The sequence below is a fragment of the Lagopus muta genome, chromosome 14, assembly GCF_023343835.1.
Source record: "Lagopus muta isolate bLagMut1 chromosome 14, bLagMut1 primary, whole genome shotgun sequence".
NCBI classification, from domain to species: domain Eukaryota; kingdom Metazoa; phylum Chordata; class Aves; order Galliformes; family Phasianidae; genus Lagopus; species Lagopus muta.
This window is the reverse complement of record NC_064446.1, coordinates 2,773,810-2,794,619: the sequence shown is the minus strand read 5'-3', so window position 1 is coordinate 2,794,619 and position 20,810 is coordinate 2,773,810. Positions and strand designations below refer to the sequence as shown.

Here is a 20,810-nt window from a genome sequence, read left to right as displayed (position 1 = left end):
GCATGCACAGCCCTGCTGCTCCTGCCCTGCATCCCATGCAGCAGGTGGCACGGTCCCTCAGCAACCTGGATTGGGTTACATGCCCAAAACCAAGTGTTTCAAATTCCTCTGGCTCCCAGGGCTTTCTTTCACATCCCTTGTTCTGTTGAGTTGTAATCAATTTGGAGAGAGAACAGCAGACATGCTTTTTTTTTTTAGCCTGGTAGTAATTATTGGATTTAGTTACCTGCCAGCAGCAATCCATGCAGCAGTGGGAGGGGTACATAAATATTCCTTGGCTCCTCTCCAGCAATGAAGTATTATTTCATACACTAGTAATCATACAGAAGCTAATTAGGTATCTAAATAGGCTGTGATTATTTATTCTATAATTTAATGGCCTGACAGTTGTCACAGGACATTTGTTTGATGCTGCTTACTTCATTTTACGGTCTCTGACAACGAGCTGCGACACTGTGCTGCTGATGCTGGGGCAGCAGGGCCTGGGAGAGCCACACAGCCAGGTAAACCTTCTGCTGGCCTTGTCCCATGCAAAGCACACGCTGGGACAGGGCTGGGGGGTCCTGTCCTGCACAGCTCAGCCACCTGCTGCCCTCCCACTGCTCTGTGGGGGGATGGCTGGGGCAGGAACACCTGAAAACACGCTGTCGAGAGGCACACTTGCTAATGTCAAAGGGACTGGGGAGGAATAAATACATGAGAGAATTCCTGAAGCTCTTCCTTGTATTTTTCTAGGAAAAATATTTCGAGGAGAAATGCAAATGCAGTTGTATTTTTCAAAAAGAAGCAGCACTCATTTTGTTAATTGTTTGCAACATCAAAGGAGCACCAAAATGAAGGGAGACTTCCTTAACAAATTAAAAAAAACCTCAGAAATATCCTTTAAAGGCTTCATTCAGCAAAATGGAATTTCAAAATATGCATATACAGAAACCTAACACAAGAGAGCTCAGATGGCTGGCTGGCATTCAGCAACAGTCATTCAGGAAGGGAAAAACACTGTAAAAGAATTATTATTAAAAGTATTTACAGGAATTTGGAAAATCTGAATGCATACAAAGCCATTTCTCCAGGCGGGAGCACATCTCTGTGGAGGCAGAGGAGCTGCCCTCCGCTCTGCTCCCCCAGCAACCTCATCACCATCCCTGGGCAGTCAAGAGGAGCTCCTGCCTGCCAGAGCCATGCGCCCCTCACACGAGGGAGCACAACATGAGCTCAGCAGAGCAAGGCACAATTTAACATCCATGGACTGATACCTTTCAGGATGTGTTGTGCACCTCACACACTACATACGATGCGCTGCACACAGACTCCTGCACTGATGAAACCATCCCTGGGCAACAGTGATCAACATGTAGAAGATGTGCTTTACCAGAAGAATTCAAGCATTTGGATGAAGGGAGGATTTTGCAGCTTTAGAAGCGTACTGCAGAACACATCTGCAGACTGCAACAGTCAGTTAGGACACACCTAATGGCTGCATCATGCTACTGTGGGAAGAGAACAGTGGGAGAAGGCCATGTCCCTCCTGTAACAGAGAGATGGGACAGGGACTGCACAAACTCAAGGGCCTGTGTCAGCCAAAGGACCAACACCAGGATGAGGAGTGTTTGCTTAGACAAGAGCTCTTTGTTGTGAAGCCAACCAAGGGGTTTTAGTTTCCAGTCTAAACAGGTGTCTGATTACCCTCCTGCTCGGAGATAAGGTACCTGAATGTCTTGTGCAAACACGGGGAGGCCAGAGGGAGAACAGAACTTGTAGAAAAGGCTCTTGGTTGCAAGTTGTCAAAAGGAAGAATGTTCTAGGAAAAACCCAAACAATTCTCTCTGACTTTTGTTAGCGCTGATGGAAAGTGGCAACATATAAAAATGAGCTTTACGGCTTGCCAGAGCGTTGCTGGGAGTGGAACAGATGGCCAATTCATCTCCACCGAACTTGGCACTTTTAACAAAAGAAACAATATGTGTTTTGCTACCCTAATTTTTCCCCCAGGTATCCCAGCAGGTGACTGGGATGTTTGATGACAAGAATGACTTGACTTGTGCTCCCCAAGAGCACGAGTTGCTTGTTTCTGTAGCCCTGCCATTGTTTTGCCCGATTACTTACTTCTACACAGTGCTCTGGTGAAGTTTCCCATGATCCAGAAGACAACAGCAAACCTGGATGACACAAACTTGCATCGCTTACAGGGGCTGTGTTGTTTCATGAGGACATACATTTCAGTATCCTCAGGACTATCCTAAAAGCTTCTGCCTTCTTGTACCAAAGCCACATGCTGCACAATGCAAACATGCTTTACAGAACACAATCAGCTGTAAACATTCCAAGACTGGACAGAGGGATCCAAAAAATCAGTTGGCTCCCCAAGTACATTCTCACATTTAATGTTAATTCCCAGGCATGACCATAAAGGATAAGGGACCAGTAGATGCAATGGCCACTGGGGTCAGGAAGTGGCCAGCACATTCAGGAACAGAGGGCGGCTGGTTGCAAGATCTCTGCAAGACTATTTTCTTTCAAAAAGGCTCTATGAGGAGCTTGTGCTCTGACTGGCCACAAGTGATGCCCTATCACATCACTGGAGCAACTGGATCAGATGATTTAAATCACCTTCATGATTTCATAATCAATGATGGTAATTAAAAATCCTTTGTTCGAAAACTTCTGGAGCTATACTGTAACAATAGATCAGATTTTTTTAAATTATGCTTTAGGGAAACTGAATTGTATTTTTATTAGCAACAGATTAGAAGGACTTCTAATGGGTTAACCAAGCATTTTATCCATGAGCTATTGCACTGGGAGATACAATGCTATATTCCCCATACTGCAAAAAGTTGTTTTGTCATTGCTAGTAAATATTGACCAAAAAACACTAATTAAATTAATGTTCCAGTCTTGCTGACTCAACTACAGCAGTATTTGTTCCCTTAAGAGAACATTACACACACTGAATATGCATACAGAGAAATCAATCATTGGACATATGTTTAGGATATTAGCTTTTCCAACAGAAAAAGCGAGGCTCTCAGTGAGAAACCAGAACCCAAGTTCTTAGAGCAGCTTATCTCACAGAAGACCAGCAGAACAGCTCACACTCTGGTCTTGCAGAAGAGCACTGCCATATTCATGCATTTTAAGGAATTTGTAAAAATAATCATCTCATTTTTTTTCTTCTCATTTCATTATTTTGTTCTGCAGCTATCTACTGGGAAACAGAATAGCCTTGCACTTACAATACAAGCCTGGGTCTAGACATCCTGTCTGACTGCAGGCAAATAATCTCTAGCCTGATTTTTAAGGATATTTAAAGGCACTGAAAATGCAAGCAGGGCTATTTTAGAGCACGCTGCAGAGTCTCCTTGCCACTGGTTTCAAGGGAATTTAAACACTGCAACCTGTCTCACTAATATCCTACAACAGTGGACCAAGGCTAAATACCTTCACAACGCTCAACTTGGACAGTGTTTCAGCACAGTGCAGCTCAGCTTTCTCCACAATGCAGTGCCACATGTACATGGGCAGGAAAGTGGTCAGCCCAGCTGCATGAGGTCAGTGGGTGCAGCCTGGTGCAATGGGATCTCACTCCTTCCTCATGGTCCCCAGTGAAAGACAAGCTGCTTGAAAAACTGAGCTTTTGTCTGTGTAGAACACAACAGCAACACGCTGCTGATTCATGCAGGCTTGCAACTGTAAGGAGCACAGGCATTTAAATTGGACTTAGAATAGAAAATGAGCTCAGTGAGTCTAGGTATACATATTTCGTAGGGTCACCTTTTACACTCCTTATTTCACTAAGGTATCATCTTTGCTAGGCTTTTACATGTTGGCTTCTAAGTCAATTTAAATGAAAATCTGTCAAACTGCTGAGGAAAGAGGTGACAGACAGGAGTCAGCACAGAGCAGTCCTGCAGCCCTGTGGCCAATGAGCTCAGCTCACTGCAGCAATAGGGTCACAGCCAGCTCTGCTCCCAGGATTAAGCAGTCTGGGGTCAACAGTTGGATGTATTCAGACCACATTTTCCTAGTCCAAAATTCCTCTGCACAATCCCAATGCTGCTAGATCAGAGCAGAGTCAAAAAAAACCCAAAGTACTAAACATGCATACTAGGTAAGAATTACATTCTTAGTTCTGAAAAAAAAATTTGTGGCCCTAATTTTTGAAGCTTGCTGTGTGAGGTGGACCAAAACCAAACTTCAAAACGGAGCTCTCATGAATTTTGATTAAAAAACAAGAGTGGTCTGAAGGGCAAGCTTACAGCTACAGTCACCAAAGGTATAGAGAAAAGAACAAACCCCACAGCAGGAGCATCCAGCTGAAAGCACGCACCATGACACTGCTTACTCATATAGTACCAAGGAGAATAAGAAACCCAGAATACACTCTGAGCAAAACAGGTCTGGAAACATCTAATGAAAATGTGAGGGAAATGTGAGATTCCCTTCACATATATATGAAGGTAAGGTAAGGTGTGACGCTGGCTGGGCAGGTGGATGAGGAGCCTCCCCACTCACAGAACTTCCCATCCACAGAAGCTCTGTAGGCACTGTATTTTACAAAAATGGCTTAGCAGAAAGCAGCAACTATAATAAGGTACAGCATATGAAGGAACACTGCTTCAGACAGTTCATGTGGCCCAACATGGACTTGTAATACCTTGGGGAAGAAGGAAAACTGCTCGGCTCTTTGAGCTGCCTTCAGTGGAGCAACCTAAGGGCATCTCTGCCTCAGGGTGCCCTGGGCAGGCCAAGGCTGATGGGATGGACATGGACAGAGCCGAGCCCCTGCCCCATCCCAACAGCTCGTGCATCAAGGAGCAGTGAGATTGCCAGACAGGATCAGCATAGTGGTCTCTCTCCTTCAGCTTTGTGTCTCGTGGAGTTGCCAGTACAAGTCTCAAAGGCCATAAAAACTATATGGTATATTTTGTTAGAATGATTGTTCTGTCATCGCCCAGACATTGTTGTTATAGGTGCTACACAGGGCAATAAATAAAATGAAATTAGACAGTGTCATGCAATGAAATAGGCAATCCATGCTGGCAGCTGTCCCGGTCAGACTGTACCCGAGCTCATTAGATATAGCACATATTATTTCACTGATGAAAACACAACTCATCACATATGTGCCTGTCTGCTGGATCTGCTCCGTGAGCTATAGGCACAGACCTGAGCCAGCCCCAAGCACTCACTGCAGCCTTGCCTTCCTCCCAGAGGACGATGCTCTCAGACCCAGCCTGCTTCATACCCCCTGCAAGGCCAGAAGCATTGAGCTTTGGAATGAGGAGTGCAACACAACTGCTTTGGGAAACATCCTGGTGGACACACCAGGTACAAGCATCATATTTTAAAAGTTATTTCAAAGGAATTCCCATAGCCTGCAAAATATCAGTTTTCAGTACTGTTTTGTCTCATTATTTAACAACATTCAGCTGGTCAATAAGCAAATCCGAGCCCTTTGCCTGTTCTGAGATGTTTCCTGAAGAACTCACACTAAGTGCTTTGGTCCTGCCCTGCCTCCCAACTTCTCCAGCCCAGGGTCAAGGCAAAGCTCTTTCCTTTATAACTCACGGCTGCAGGCTTCTCTTTTGCACAGAACATGGGCAGGACCTTTCTGCATGTTCTACAGGAGCCTCAGGAGCTGCTAAGTCCACGTGCAGGCCATCAGAAGGCCAGCAGGTGGGTTCCTTGAGATCTGGTGACTCAGGACCCTGCCCTCTCCTGCTTGGAATGGGGAAATGGAGCGGTGGAGATCTCCCATGCAGCCATTGCAGCAGGCTGCAGCGCCATACCTAAAGCCAGCATTCTCCACAGCTAGTGTGCTCTGTCATGAACAAGAGGCATACAGAACGAGCTGCAACACACAGCCCTGCATGGACGAACCCTGCTCGTGCCAGTGCTACCAGCACAGCTGTCCCAGTGCTCTTACCTCAGCTCACAGCTCAAACGTGCTCACTGCTGGCTTCATGCACAGCTATGGGAACCCTGGAAACACAAAGGAAGTGACACGCACAGTCCTCTGTGAAATATATCCCAGCTGGAGCATGACATCATTGCCATAGATCAGCTTTTCAGTTATTTGGAGTCCTGATCTCTCCCCTTGTTAGGACTGATCAGTAGAAGGAAATCGATCCGGCCTCAAATTGCCACAGAGAAAGTGTTTGCCAAGAATTTCTTCTTGATCTGGGAGACTGACAAGTCTTCCATACAAAAATAGAATGGCTTTTCTCAGTGGATCCAGAAATCCTTTATGGCATCTCACCACAACCCGCCGAGGACTCTACTCTCACAAGTGGGCAAATCCACATAAAGAATGGCCCAAGCGTGATACTCAAAACTATTTGAATCCAATACACTGTTGTAGGTTTTTCCAGTTCGTCCAACACATAAGCAGCATCAGCAGTAAGATGAATAAGCAGATATAATCACACAGTAAGGGGAGCAAACACCTAGTGCAAAGCAAAATGTGAGTTATTCTAGTACAGATCCAGAACAGAACAAATGCCACTTGACTAATTGCAGGTAAGCCATCTAGCTTGGAAACTTCCAACTCAGACACCAACTCATAAAACAAATGAAGCACAGAATAACAGCAGTGTTTAGAAAACAAACTTTAGACCGTGGAGATTTCCTGAGATCAAATGGGGTTAGAAAATACTGTCACGTGCTTGGCAGGGATTAAACTTACAATATCTTGCCATCAATTTGAAATAGTTTTGATACATGAAAATACTACAAAGGGGACACAAAACTGCAGAATTTTTGCCCACATCAGAATCACCCCCAATTACAGAAATAACCCCCACAGTCTCATCACCTTCTCCCCTTTCTCTTTTGCTCTTCCTTCTGTAACCTGTCTCAGCCTGCAGGCACACACACTTTGGTGCCTCCAAACCATGCGTAGTGCACAACCTCCTCATGGACATCTGCACTGGGACACATGAATGCAATTTAAAACACCCAATGACACCCAATTTGGATGCAACAGAAAACACCTTGCTCTATCAACTCCCCTGGTTACCAGCAGCCTCACATCCACGCTCTCACACCAAGGCTGAGATGGGCTGTATCAGATGCCAGCGCAGTCACCTGCACCTACTGGAGCAATGTGAGCTCTTCCCATTGCTGAGATGGGGCTTCTTTGCCCACAGCCTTTCCAACCTGCAGGGACTGAGCTTCCTGAGCTCCCAGTAACAACCAGAGAGTGAGGTCCATCTTAATACAAAGCCCTCACCTCCTGGTCCACCCCACTGGGATAGCAGTGTGAGTGGCATTTGGGAGCAGGAGTTTAGGCTCTTCGCTAGGCAAGAGTTAGAATGTTCTGCAGGCACATGGAAGAGGTTGGATGTAATATGAAAACTCCATAAAACTCTGAAGTGTTGCATGCCAAATATGGCTATCTATACGTAAGAAAACTGGAATGTAAAAATCTGCCATAATTCTTAAGCTCAGTTAAAGGCCTTTTACACATTTGTCCCCTCATTTTAGCACATGCAGCCTCATGCTGCATTCCAGTCAATCAGCAGAAATTCCCATACTCCCCTACTAGATGTTATCCTTCATGTGCACTGTTAGTTACAAGCTCCATGTACTGCAGCAGGCACTGACAGACAGCAGGAGATGATGTAGAGGGGCAATCATATCAGAGTATTGAGAGTACAAATCTGTACACCATAATATAAGTCTTCTATTGCATGTATCAGAGCTTTGAAACATTTTCTATTTTTAAATATATAGTCCAAAAACTTGCAGCATATATCATATCATCGAAACAACAGACTTCCATTGTTCACGTGGCATAAATCTATCACAGTTTCATAACAGCATCTGATTTCCACTAGCTACAGGCTTATATATTGTCACACTAGTAGCAAAGGTTTTGTACATGGAAATCGACTTACACTGTAAGAACAAATTTTGCATTGTTCTGTACCTTGAAGTCACATGTTGCCACAATGACCAATGAACTCTAACACAGATTGCTGGCAAGGGTAAATCATGCCGAATAATCATATGTATTTTTCCTAGGGGGTCTGCTTGAGGGATCCATGGCTCAGGGCTACTGCAGCAGCACAGCCCCATGGGGCAGCTCCATCAGCGTGACCAAACCACAGGGGTGACACCATAGGCCCCAGCTCCATGCAAAACTATGATGTTCTGGGGATCTTCCTACCCTACAGGCACCACCATGATGATGGTGACCTCATCAGATGATGAGATGCACATCCGTACTCTACAGTAAGGACATGCTTCTGTATCACAACAATTTGGCCATAGGTGGCATCCTTACTGCTCCTTGGCTTCCTCCTCCATTCTAGACAGAAGTGTTTCTGTCCTAAAATAAAACATGTTCATCCTCAGCCATTTTCCCTGTCACACGGCTCCATTTCCATCTCCATGCCTACCCCTGCATGCATCTCTGCAGCTACCTTCTCATGATGCTGGCACCATAACTGTGTATACATTCCCCAAAGATATTCTGCAGCTCTCAAAAGCATGCAAAGAGATATTACAATGAAAAAGGCATCCCTGCACAGGAACTGTGACTTGGCCTCCAGGTGCAGACCTCCTTACATGGAGTACCCCAGGGCACAGGGCTGGCACATTGCACACAGAAGTGGCCGAAGGTCACAGTAAGGGCAGGATGCTCTCATGTTCCCCCCGAGGATGTAACAGATGGAGTTATATCAGGGTGTTCCTGCAGCAAGGTAGTGCAAGCAATTGACAACTGTGGCCTCAAAGGCATGCCCACAGATGAGGTGAACGTAGCCATGTCTTTTTGTAAAGGGGAGGCAACACACACTGTCAAAATACTACCTCTTCCACAGCACTTAGAGAGGGGATAAAGTCTTTCTGCACTTCCAGTTGAACCATGTCCTTCTATCCTAGTGGCCACGTATAAGAGGTTTCCCAGAATGCACAGAGTAGAATTCCAAAGGAAGGTAGGAAATGACTCACTTACTAGCATGCTGTCTGAGAACTACATCATAAAATAGTGGCTGTGGTCTTGCATCATACCACACAGGCAGGAGAATTTGTATCAGCACACAGAGGCTATAGAGTTACCTTTTCTAATCAAATCCCAGACATACACCATAGATTACAGGCACTCCACTGGCAAGCATTTGGCTGAAAAAGCCTTGCAATGTGACTTCAGGAGGAGATTGGCTTGTAGTGTACGTGTCTTATAGTTTGCTGTCACAGTGCCATATCTTCTGAAGCTTGAAAACAAGAGGTCATGAACTAAAGCCAAAGCAGGAGCCAGAGTATAATCAGCATCTTCCCAGTCTATAAGCAGTTTGGGATAAGGAGCAAACTGCAAATAACATTCAACAGCAGCAGGAGGACTGCGTGTATTCATGCAGTAGGTTACAGTAGGTAAAGCAGTAGTGTTAAGTCACTGGCTTCCGTGCCTCGCCATACTCAGCACACAGTTCATTGTCTGGAAGATATAACTTCGTTCCTGTAAGAACTAAACCAGTGTGGGCAAATAGTTATTTAGACTGTGATAATGAAAGCCAAACACACAGGCTGTGTTACAGGTTTCACTCTGTAACAGTGTGCTGAGAATGGGGTTTACAGTGACACCAACTCAGGAGTCACGGCTCTTCCAGCAAGATGCAGCCATGCAACACCTCCCTAATCCAAGGTAGTAGTGGTCACGTTATTTACAGCTGAAACTAAGACTTCTATCTGGAAAAAGCTGGGTGGAACAAAGGTTTTTATCTTTAAAAACCCTGATACGGTTGAATCACTTCGCTCTTTCAAGGTAACTGGAAGCAGTTACCTAGAATCTAATTCATTCCCTGCAAAATGCCTGAAGCTTGGTCAGCCTGCATTACTACACATTTGCTGGTGTAAGAGAGGTTTTCACATACAACAATTTAATTTTTCTGGTTGTAATCACCTCTGCTGCCATTTACACCACTTTTAAAGCTTCTAATTCGCATCATTATCTGTGTGGAATCTTACATCAGAGTAGCAAACTGTCTTGCTAATGCTATTAAAACCTGCATCTCACAAAACGCTTTGCAACAAATTTTGTAGGCTATGGGAAAAGTAACCAATCTGGAGTTCTTTCCTGTGTGTAACAGGGATGATAACACAAATTTAACACACACAAAAACAGCAGGATTAAATTCACTCTTTGAAAGCACATCAAGATCCTCCGCAGAAGGTACTAAGAACAGGAGTTGCAAAGCAGCCATCATACAATAAGGTCAATATATTATTGGCTAATGAAATACAGTCTTAATATATCCCCAGCTGGATAAGGAACAGGCGGGATCTCAGCATATCTTATTAGAATAATGCTAATTTGAAAATAGGGATTTAAGAGGTGATGGGCAGACGAAGCAACTTCAATGCTTTTTAACTAACCCAAGAGGGATAATCTGCATGTTTGACATCCCAGTTCCAGACACCACCACAGTCAGCACTAGGGCAACTTTCACAGGCTTTTCACAGAGCACCCTTCTTTTAATTAGTAATAGCTATAATCATGCTCAAAGGTTTAACATAGCAGTTTTTCCACTCCCCGGTGTCCGTGAAGCCTGGACTAAACAATCCCTTCAGAAAGGATGTGGAAAAGCTGGGAGAATATCTGTCACCATGGTTTTGATCCATGTTTCCATAACGGACCCCAGCCAACGTTATGTCCTCATTTGAATGAAAAACTGAGTTTTGAAAGAATTCAGATCTCTAACATTAAAGGAAAATAAAGCTCTACTAATTGTGACTCATTAGCAAAATAATAAAAATCCTCTCATTTGGTTTATTTAAGCTCTCATTTAATTTCCAGCTTGCTACAGGCTGTTTTGTTTTGATTTTTTTTTTTTTTTTTTTTTACATATTTGTGTATCTGGTCTTCACACTCATACCTCAGCAGCCTAAGGTTCCCCAGGGTTTTCCCACAACCACTGCCATTCATTATTCTCTTCTGCTATGAGCTAAACATCACTTTTATATACTCCCAGGCCAACCTTTGGTTTTGAGGTAGCTCCAAGGTGTCATCAAGGGAAAGAAAAATGGCAAACAGTCAAATATTTCTGTCTTCACATTCCTTTCTTCCTTCTCTTATTTCTGTCTCTTGCTCCTAACATCCCCCAACGTTCCCGCTTTCACTCCGTCCTGGGAGCTGGAGACATACATATTTTCCTTCAGAATGCTGAAATCAAAGGTTCTTTTCCAGCATATTCTCCCTGTGGATCAACGTGGATATCAAAGAGCAGTGTTCTTACATACTCTGCAAACCAAACATAAAAGATCTCCTGCCACTACCAGGTGAGATTACTGACTGCAGGACTGCCTGCTGATTCCCAAAGAGCGTACGTCCCCTACAGCTGAAGCTCTCTCTTGAAACGCCCATTTCTTCTCCAGCGATCTCAGAAGGGTTTACACAATACCAAAAGACACTGTAGGTACTTTGGTATTTCACTGCAACAAAGGAAATGACAGCACAGGTACCTGAACCAACAACACGTCTCTGCTGACAAAATACTCACTGGATCAACTAATGCCTTACCTGGGTCAGCTGAGTCATCACTATTGCAGGAGGGTAAAACATTTAGGTTAAATAACCTCTTGAAAAACACTGGCCAACAGAAGCTTACCTGTCATTGCTATAGTAAAACAAAAACATCTGTTTGAGTTTGAGTAGATATTTTTAACTTTGATTCAAAGAATTCAAGGGATGGAGTCTCTACTGTGAGAGAGGGAGAAATAATCAGCTTAGCCCATCTAGATGCCTCGGTGGACACATCCCTCATGCTTTTCATGTCAAATAGCAAAAGCTTCAGTGGGGAACTGTATCTTTTAGACAGCAAAATCTGTCAGTATCACAGCACAGATCCACTGGAAACTGGGCTCTCCTCAAGCCAGCTCCAAGGAGCTCCTGGCACCATATTGCTCCCCCCCATCCCGGCCAGAGGGCTCACTGCAGCTGGACAGACAGATCCTCCTGCAGTCCCCCTATGTCTGTAGAAGAAACACAAGCATGACTCCATCAGGGGAACTAACGAGATGTAAATGTATTCTGTCAGAGGTTGATCCAAAGCTCACTGAAGTCAATTATTATTAATGTAATTAGTACTGTATAAGCAGTTCAAGACGTAATTCAAATCAGGTCTCCAACAAGCCAGACTGTATATATATGCAGAGCAGATTTAAAGGGTTGACAATCTAAATAGGTGTGATAGACAAAAAAAGAAATGGAGGAAAGAGACATGAAGAGATATAAAAAAGAGCAGATCATTTGCCACAGAATTCAAGTCTTATTCCTGCTTTTTGTCTGCCAAATCATGTACTCTTCAGAGAGGATTTTCAGTAAATGTTAAATCAACAATGTGTTCATTAAATGGTATTTTAGATCTTTATTTCTAAAGAATTTTGCCTCGTCTTAAATTTCCATTAATTTTACTTCTCCTTTATCAAACATAAGCACACTACTCATTTCAGTAGCAGTGGATATGTATTCAGGGTCATTCAAACCTAGCCAACAGCATGACCCTGCAGTTACAGAATGAATTGCTGAACAAAACCCACCAGGAGCTTCGCCTTCTTCTCCACTGATAATTAAAAATGACTGAGTCACATTGTGCATTTTCTGCACTCCTACACAGCCTCCTCCAAGGTAACTGGTTTGCTCCAGCATCGCGGCCAGATGCCAATCCACAATAACATCTCTGCATGCTGGCACCAGCCCAAAGTCATCTTTTTTTTTTTTTCTTCTTCTTTTTTTCTTTCAGTTCAGAAGGGAGAGTTTGCATTTGCAGCAGGAGGGGCAAGCAGCAGGCAGCAGGGAAAGGAGCGCGGCTGGGCTTGCTGCAAGGAGCTCTCAGCTTTGCACAAGCCCTCTCCCCAGCTCCTGCACCAAGAGCACCCTCTGCTGCTGCACTCTTCCTGCCAAAACCCCAGGTAAGGTTGGGGTGTTTGCTGAGCCCTACCTGCAGTACCTCATTGGATGTGCCAGCATGCAGCAGGCCAGGGCTGGTGTCCACCCCATGCTCACCTTTTATGGGTGGCAAGATGGAAATTGCTCACACCTCCAACCCCAGTTCAGCAAACCTGCTGGTTTCAAAGCCAAAGAATTAAGAACATGGCAGGAAACTCCTTGTTCTTTAAGACTAGTGAGGGGGCTTTTCCCCTACAGCACAGCGCATGGGTGTAGTAGAGAATGTGGACTGCATTGGAGCCTTGGGCTACAGCACGGGCTTTATGTGGAAATTTCTGCAACTGCCATTGCCATTAGGCCATATGAATGTAATTATAATATTCCAATAGAAATCATTCAAGTATGTGGTAAACCAAGGGAACATACAAGGGAATGTATGTAAGATAATCTCTCTATCGTGCACTGCAAGGACACCAGGATTCCTTCCAGAATCTGAGCGTTGCCCACACCTCCCTGCTGCTCCCGTGGGAGGACGGCGGTGGCTGGGTGAGCCGGGCTGACAGCAATGAGCACTGCCTGGGTGCTCAGAGCTGCCAAGCAGGCAGTTGTGCCGGTGCAGATGACAAAAAGAAGCGATAGGAAGGCATTTTGTAGCTGGAAAAGGCAAATCAACATGTAAATCCTAGTTAAAATATCTTTATTAGCAGCATTTTAATCACTTGCAAAATCTGGAACAGGATCAAACTAAACATAAGGCAGCAGCTGCTGTAAACAGCCGTTGTTGAAATGGAAAAATGATTAGCACGGAGGGAAGGATGTCAGGCATAACGAGTCTGTACCAATTGCTACTAGAGCCCAGCACCAGGCACTGCTGCCTTCACCCAGAGTTCTCACACCCATCCTCCATCTGCGGGTGGGGATCATGGGCCTCTGCCCATATTTACCACCTTAGAAGGTGCATTTCAATCTCTGCCTTCAGGAGTGCAAACAATCATGCCAAGGTAGCAGCCTTCCTCCTTAAGTCATCACACACCAGAATAACACTGATAGTCACTTCAGCTACTGCAAAATTAGAGAAGGGTAAGCACCCAACTGAACCCGAACCCAACCCCAGAGGCATGTGGTCTGCATTCTGGCAGGAGCTGCCTGACATCACCTTCCCCTCTGTGAGCAGCAGGCCTTGGCCATGCCTTTCTGTGTGCAGTGGCTTCAGAACCACTGGGCCACCACCTTCAGGGCCAAGGTGCTCCATTCACCCATGCACCTGAAACAAACCCATGAGTGCCAGGAAACAAAAAGGTTCATGTTGCTGTCAAAGCAACATGCATTTTCCAAATGAGAAGTTTTCTATCTATCTAAATGAATGCAATATTAGGAGGAAGACTTTTACAGAGGGTGGTGAAGCACTGGAACAGGTTGCCCAAGGAGGTTGTGGATGCCCCAACCATGGATGCATTCAAGGCCAGGCTGGATGTGACTCTGGGCAGCCTGGTCTGGTGATTGATGACCCTGCACATAGCAGAGGGGTTGAAACACAATGACCTAGATGATCATGGTGATCCTTTTCAACTCAGGCCATTCTGTGATGCGAAATAAAATGGAAGTGTCACACTTTGGAAGCACTCAGGCAAAGCCGTCTTAAGTCCAGGGGCTTTCCTTTTCTCCTCAGCACAGGAAACAAATGGCAAATCTCCAGCAAATTCATAAATGGTTTAGTGTCATAAAATCATGGAATTGAAAGAATTAACTGGAAGCCACATTCAAATGCTTTGGCCTCCTCTAACTCTCACCTTCACCTGCAGTGCCTGCTGGCTTAACTGCCCTGCCACCATGAGTAACCAAGGTGTCCCATCAATCCAGGCATCGCTTCCAGACAGCTACAGCTGTCCTACTAGTGTTTCTGAAACAAGCACAGTCATCCTTGCCTGCTTTTAACCATTCCCAGTACCACAAAGGCCTATGTGACCGTGATGGGGCTCAGGGAGCACCAGAGCCAGGTCCAGCTCCTGCCTGCACAGCAGCACCAGCTGCACAACAGCAGTGATGCAGTTTCCCCTCCTTCATTCAAGGCACTTTCCATGTTATGTATGGATGGATCCTTTAGCAAAGGGAAAGTGTGAACTGGGAATATTTCTTTTTCCCAGCAGAGACAACTTTGCAGCAGGAGAGTCCAACCCCACTGGAACTCTGGTGCTCACTGTGAACAAAATCACTATGACCATAAAGGAATGAGAAACAGATCTATTGGTGGGTACTTTTTATGGCTACTATAAGAACCTCTCTCAATACTTGGCAAGCCAATCAGCTCAGGCAATGGGTGAGAAAGCTACGATACTCAGCCAGTATGAATGTGAATTTGTCATCGTTTTAAGTAAAAAGTACTCAATCTGCTTTCGCTGCACATGCCACCATAGCTATAGAAAAGGTGCAAAATGAACTTCTGACATAATTTTCAGGTCTGGTCTATGTATTTTCAGATCTGGTCTATATAACAGCATTAAATATTCAATGTACCCTGAAGAGAAGCTAATATATATCTGCTCTTTAATGTTGCAGCCTCAGCAATGTCCCTCCTACACCAGCAGTGCTTATTACGATTTCTTTGATTTTCATGTTATGCTGATGCACTTCAATTAGACACTTAAAAAAAAAAAAAAACCTGGTCAATCTTTCCCAGTCAATCAAAATTATTGAGTATGGTTTGGGACACTACAGAGAGTGCTGGCTGTCCAGTTTGTCAGGAAGGGAGCCACAGCGTGCAATGTGAGAAAGAGCCAACAACTTCCTATGACCCTGTCAGACATATTTACTGCTGCTTCTGCCCCACTACTCCCTGCCCTTCAATCTGTCTAAGAAGTCCATAAAATGGAAAATGAGGAACGTGGCAAGTTCTCTTCAACAGATACAGAGCATCTCCTTTCCTGTGCATCTCTCCCATAGCTTCTCCCTACATCACAGAATTGCACAATATCCCAGGTTGGAAGGGAATCACAGCATCATCAAGTCCAACCCCTGGCTCCACACAGCACAACCCAAACTCAAACCCCATGTATTAAAGCGGCGTCCAAGCTCTCCCTGAGCCAAAAAAGCTTGGGGCCGTGCCCACTGTCCTGGGCAGCCTGTGCTGTGCCCACCGTCCTCTGGTGCAGACCCTTTCCATAACACCCACCTGACCTTCCCCCAGCACAGCTCCATGCTGTTCCCTGGGCCCTGTCGCTGCCACAGACAGCACAGCCCGGCGCTGCGCTGCGCTCCCTGTAAGGAGCCACCATGCAGCCACCATGAGGGCTGCCCTCAGCTCCTCTGCTCTGGGCAGAGCAAACCCAGGGAACGCAGCTGCTCTTCACACACGTGCCATCAGACCCTTCCCCACCTCTACAGCCCTCCTTTGGACTCTCTAATAGCTTTACATTCTTCTTGTGTTGTGGCACCCAAACCTGCACAGGGCTGGAGTTGAGGCCACACAGCACAGAGCAGAGCAGGACAAGCGCTTCCCTCGCTTCCCCAGTGCTGGACCTGACAAGCCCAGGGTACAACTGGCCCTTGTGGCTGCCAGGAGGCACTGCCAGCTCAGATTCAAGTTGCCACCAACCAGAATGCCCAGATGCCTTTTTTGCAGGGCTGCTCTCCAGCCCACTGCCCCTCAGTCTGTACACACAGCAACGGCTGTCCCCATCCCACATGAAGAACCCAGCTCTTGTTCTTCCTCATGCAGATGGGGACCATCCTCATGCTCGTTCAGATCTCAGAACAAGGTCTCTACTCTCCATAGAGTCAACACTCCTCCCAGCTTAGCATCACCCACAAATTCACTTCATACATGTATAATCAAAGAACATCAGGATGTCATAATCACAAAATAAACAAGAGAGTTAGGCAAAGCAGACTATGATAACAAAAAAGGATAAATAGAAGACTTACCCCTATCCTGGGCTCACCTACAAAACACCAGCAGAAGCTATCTCCAGAAGAGATCCTTCCCCACTGGCAGCCAGCTCTTAAATAGGTCTAGGAGTGGGGGGAGCCTGGCTCCACCCCTTCCAGCAGCACGGGTGAATTGCCTTCACCTGTGCTCCTCTGGCTGACTCATGGCTCGCCTCAGGTGATCAATCAGAGGTTCAGGCCGTGACTCAGCAGTTCCTATACAATACAACTGCCGGATCTTTATTGGAATCAACAGTGAAAACATTCCAGAGAAAGGACCTTAAAATGGAGCCCCGCAGAATCCCACTGGTGACAAGTAGGTCAATGTCAGGCCATAGCCTCCCCTCACCCAACACAGCCATGTTTTGGTTGTCATAGGACATTCTTAGGGTCGCACTGCCATGGCCTTATGATGTCCTGAGCCACCTTCCTGCTGACTGCAATAGAAACAGGGACCCTGACAACAGAACACCAGTTGCATACTTCTGTTGAGGAAGCACGCATCTGAGACACAGAGCTCATTACCCAGATTCATCCCCCCCAGCATAAGAGCTTTGGTGGAGGAGGGTGGATCCTTCAGGCACACTGAAACTGGTCCAGGTGGCATCGTGGTCCCGCTGCATGCCTTTGCAGCACAATCCCTGTGCTTTACAACAGAGCTGAAACACAAAACTGCAGTTGTGCTACTTCACCAGCCCTCCACTCGCAGTTTGGTTCAGTTGGGTTTGCAGAACACAGTCTATAGCTGCAAGGACAGATATCAAAGTAAATTTAAAATGACTGCATAAAATAAAACCTAAAGATGCAGCCAGAGAAAATTGAATTGTTGTTTGTTTTAAGCAAATGAAGGGAAAACATACTGAGAAACATCACTGCTGTGAATTCTGCTTTACTGGTCCTCTCTGCTCCTTCATACAACTGAAAAAGAAGATTGTGAGGGAAAGAGAAAAACCTCTCTGTCGGCCTTCTGGTTTCAGGGTAACTGACACAGCTCTGATGGGCAGCACGGCAGCGTGCAGCTTCACCCACTGCATCCGCTGTGGCCAAAGCAGAGAGCGCTGCCTGGTTTTTAATCACACCATCCATCATCTCAGCTTCCTTTTGCTCTCCAGCACTTCTCTTCCCATGCACCACTCAAGTCACTCCTCCTGTCCCCAGAGTGCATAAATTAATTTTTTTCCTTTTTCTGGCTTCTTTATTTTTCAGCCATGTCCCCTTATGAGATAAGGTGATTAGCAGCATGTGTAATTAAAATCAATTTCCCTAGCAGCACTGAAATGAGACCAGGAACACAGAAGGGCATCGCACAGATCCCATGAAGGCGTAAACCTCCTTCAGCACATGGGCAAATCAGAGAGGCCGCAGCCACTTTGTGAGCCATGTCCAGCAGAAGACTTGAGTTTGTACAGGTAGAAGGACTCAAGTTCGGCATGAGGGTCCATTCCAGTTGCTTCACTAGGACCCTGGTTTCAAAACTGGGCAATAAACAATTTAGAAGAACACTAGAAAATAATAATACTAATAAAATCTAAAAATGAAATTAAAAAAGCCCAGTATGTGCCTCTCCAGTTTTGGTACTTTAGAGCCTGCCCTGGGACATGTCCCCTCTGTTCTCTCTGGCAAAGGAATGACTTTGCCTGTGAGGTAAGGGCCCAGCCCAGCATCTTCAATATATTCTAAATATGTTTGTTTCTATGAATACAGGCACTATAAAAACTAACAATACTATTTGTTGTTACCCAGCATTTTAAATGTTTGAGCAATCTCTCTATCTGATTTTCAATGATGTTAGGAGCCAGACAGACCCTTCAGGCATTGTTTGAACAACATCCATTTATATGGCTTACAGAAAGTTGGTCTCTCAAGAGCAAGAACTGCTGTCACCACAACTTGCACAAGCTGTCAGAGCCTTTCACCAAAACACAGGACATCAGTGGGATGATGCTGATCAGCATCAGCTCCAACTATGGCACTTCAGCACCAGGAAATATTCTGCAGTCACAGGAGCTGCTCCACTGAGCAAATCCAAAGCTCTGTCTAGCCTATTGTTGTCATGCACCTGTGCTAGAGAGTGTCAGAACAGCCTGAGCACAGAACTGTATCTGCTTCCACACAGAGAAAACAAAGCAATAAGGCAAGAACATATCTAAGTCTACATGTGGTATCTCTCACTGAACAACTTGAAACTTTTTACTAGAATTGGCTAAGGGAAAAATCCACGGTGTGTATTTCTAACTCTTGCAATGGTTCTGATCCATCGGGATCCAATCCAAAATATCCACTGTAAAGCATCAAAATATAACTATTCCAGAACTAAATTATTTTATCCCACTGACTTTCTTTCACTTCTCTGAAGACAGAGGAGGCTACAGCTATGATTTACTCTGCAGCATCTCTTAACATCTGAAGAGCTCCTGTCCCCTTCTTCACCATCAGGCAATCACAAGAAATTCCAACCTCAGAAGGAGCTCAAATCACTTTGAGTATAAATACATACACTTGCCACCATCATTCCTGTTTGCCATGATGAGCCTATTCCCACTCCATAATCACCCGAACTTAAAACGGTGAGTTGAAAAATACTACTGTAGGCTTGAGAAGTGTCTTCATAGTAACAAACTATTAGTTTTGTCTGAGACAAGAGGAAAAAAGCATTGTCTAGTATCTTTCATTTCCATAAGGGGGAGCCTGTGCATAGAGGATTACTGGCTGGTGACTCCAGCCCCAGAGAATTTACAATTATGGCTCAGCGCGACCTGCTCTGGTGCCAATCCCTGCCTGGGACAGAGCACACAAGTTCAGCATCAGTGTGACTTCTATGACCTAACTGTATTAGTGGAAGGTTAATGGTTTTATGTAGCTGAAGTGCAAGTTATACCATGCATGCAATGACTCCCCGTGGTTCAGAGATTGACTATATAGTAAATATTAACATTCGTGGGATGAAGAATAATTGTGAGGGTTATGAGTCAAGATCTGTGCAAAGGTTTTGGGATAACAGGCTATCAGCTGCTAACAGGCTTGAAATTAAAGATGTTGTAATCTGTCTTTAGGAAAATACCTTCCAATCCTTTCTGCATCTTATGGAAGCAGTTCTGAAAGTCAGCGGCTGGTTAAACAGTTCCTACTGGACAGGTGGCAAAACCATCATGAACAAATTTTTTAGGTGTTGACTGAAATTTTTCACATGCAAAACAGGTAATAAGCTACAAACATGGAATTTCCTACACGTAACAATCGAAGTTTTTTTTGAACAAGAAGTTAAGAACAAAAAATCTAATGCTACAAACACCTCTGAGGTACTATTTTAGAACTCTGCTTTCCTGGAAAAAAAAAACAAAACCTGTTTTCATGCTTAAACCTATCCTATCTTTCCAAGTTCAACTCTGCAGAAAACTGTGCTGAAGTTCTCACAGCTCTCTTCCATGATGTTTTTCACAGGGTTAAACCAAACTCCCATACAAAGCTCCAGGCCTCCTGCCTACATACTCCAAGCCAGCTCTGAAGCCACAAGCAATTTTCCTTTCCAAAGCTTTTGTTCTTTTAAGCTTAATGTTTAATCTCTGTTCCGTCACTGTTATGAATGGACAAGGACATTAAGACAAAATTCTTCAGTTCCTATGTGTGTGTGTGTGCGTGTGTCTGTCTACTCAAATCCTGTAATCCTAAAAGCAAATTCTGAAAACATGCTTTCCCTCCCTGCCTGATGGAGATGAAGCCTCACCAGCATCTCCTCCTCTCAGAGACCAGTTGCTTCCTTGCAAAGATGGACTCAAAGACAGAATAGGAAACAAAATTTTCTTTTTTTTTTCCAAAAAGAATTGAGATTCTCATTTGGTAGGGCACACAGGAATGCCCTGACAAGACTGGGATGGACAGTTCTTAATGTGCTAACAAAGAAGGGCTGGCTCTGAAGTTCAGTGCATTTGATTCAGTCAATGCATCTCATCTGCATAACACATTTTCTGTTTCTCAGGCATTAAATTCACATATA

General features: G+C 44.9%; 1 long non-coding RNA gene across 1 annotated transcript in view; it reads right to left on the bottom strand.

The window, feature by feature from the left end:
- LOC125700123 (uncharacterized) overlaps nucleotides 1–16,852 on the bottom strand; it is a 28,056-nt gene extending 11,204 nt beyond the window's left edge. Inside the window, exon 1 of the long non-coding RNA XR_007379787.1 lies at nucleotides 16,814–16,852. This is a non-coding gene — a long non-coding RNA (uncharacterized LOC125700123). The remainder of the gene's footprint in view (nucleotides 1–16,813) is intronic.
- Nucleotides 16,853–20,810: the final 3,958 nt, after the last annotated feature.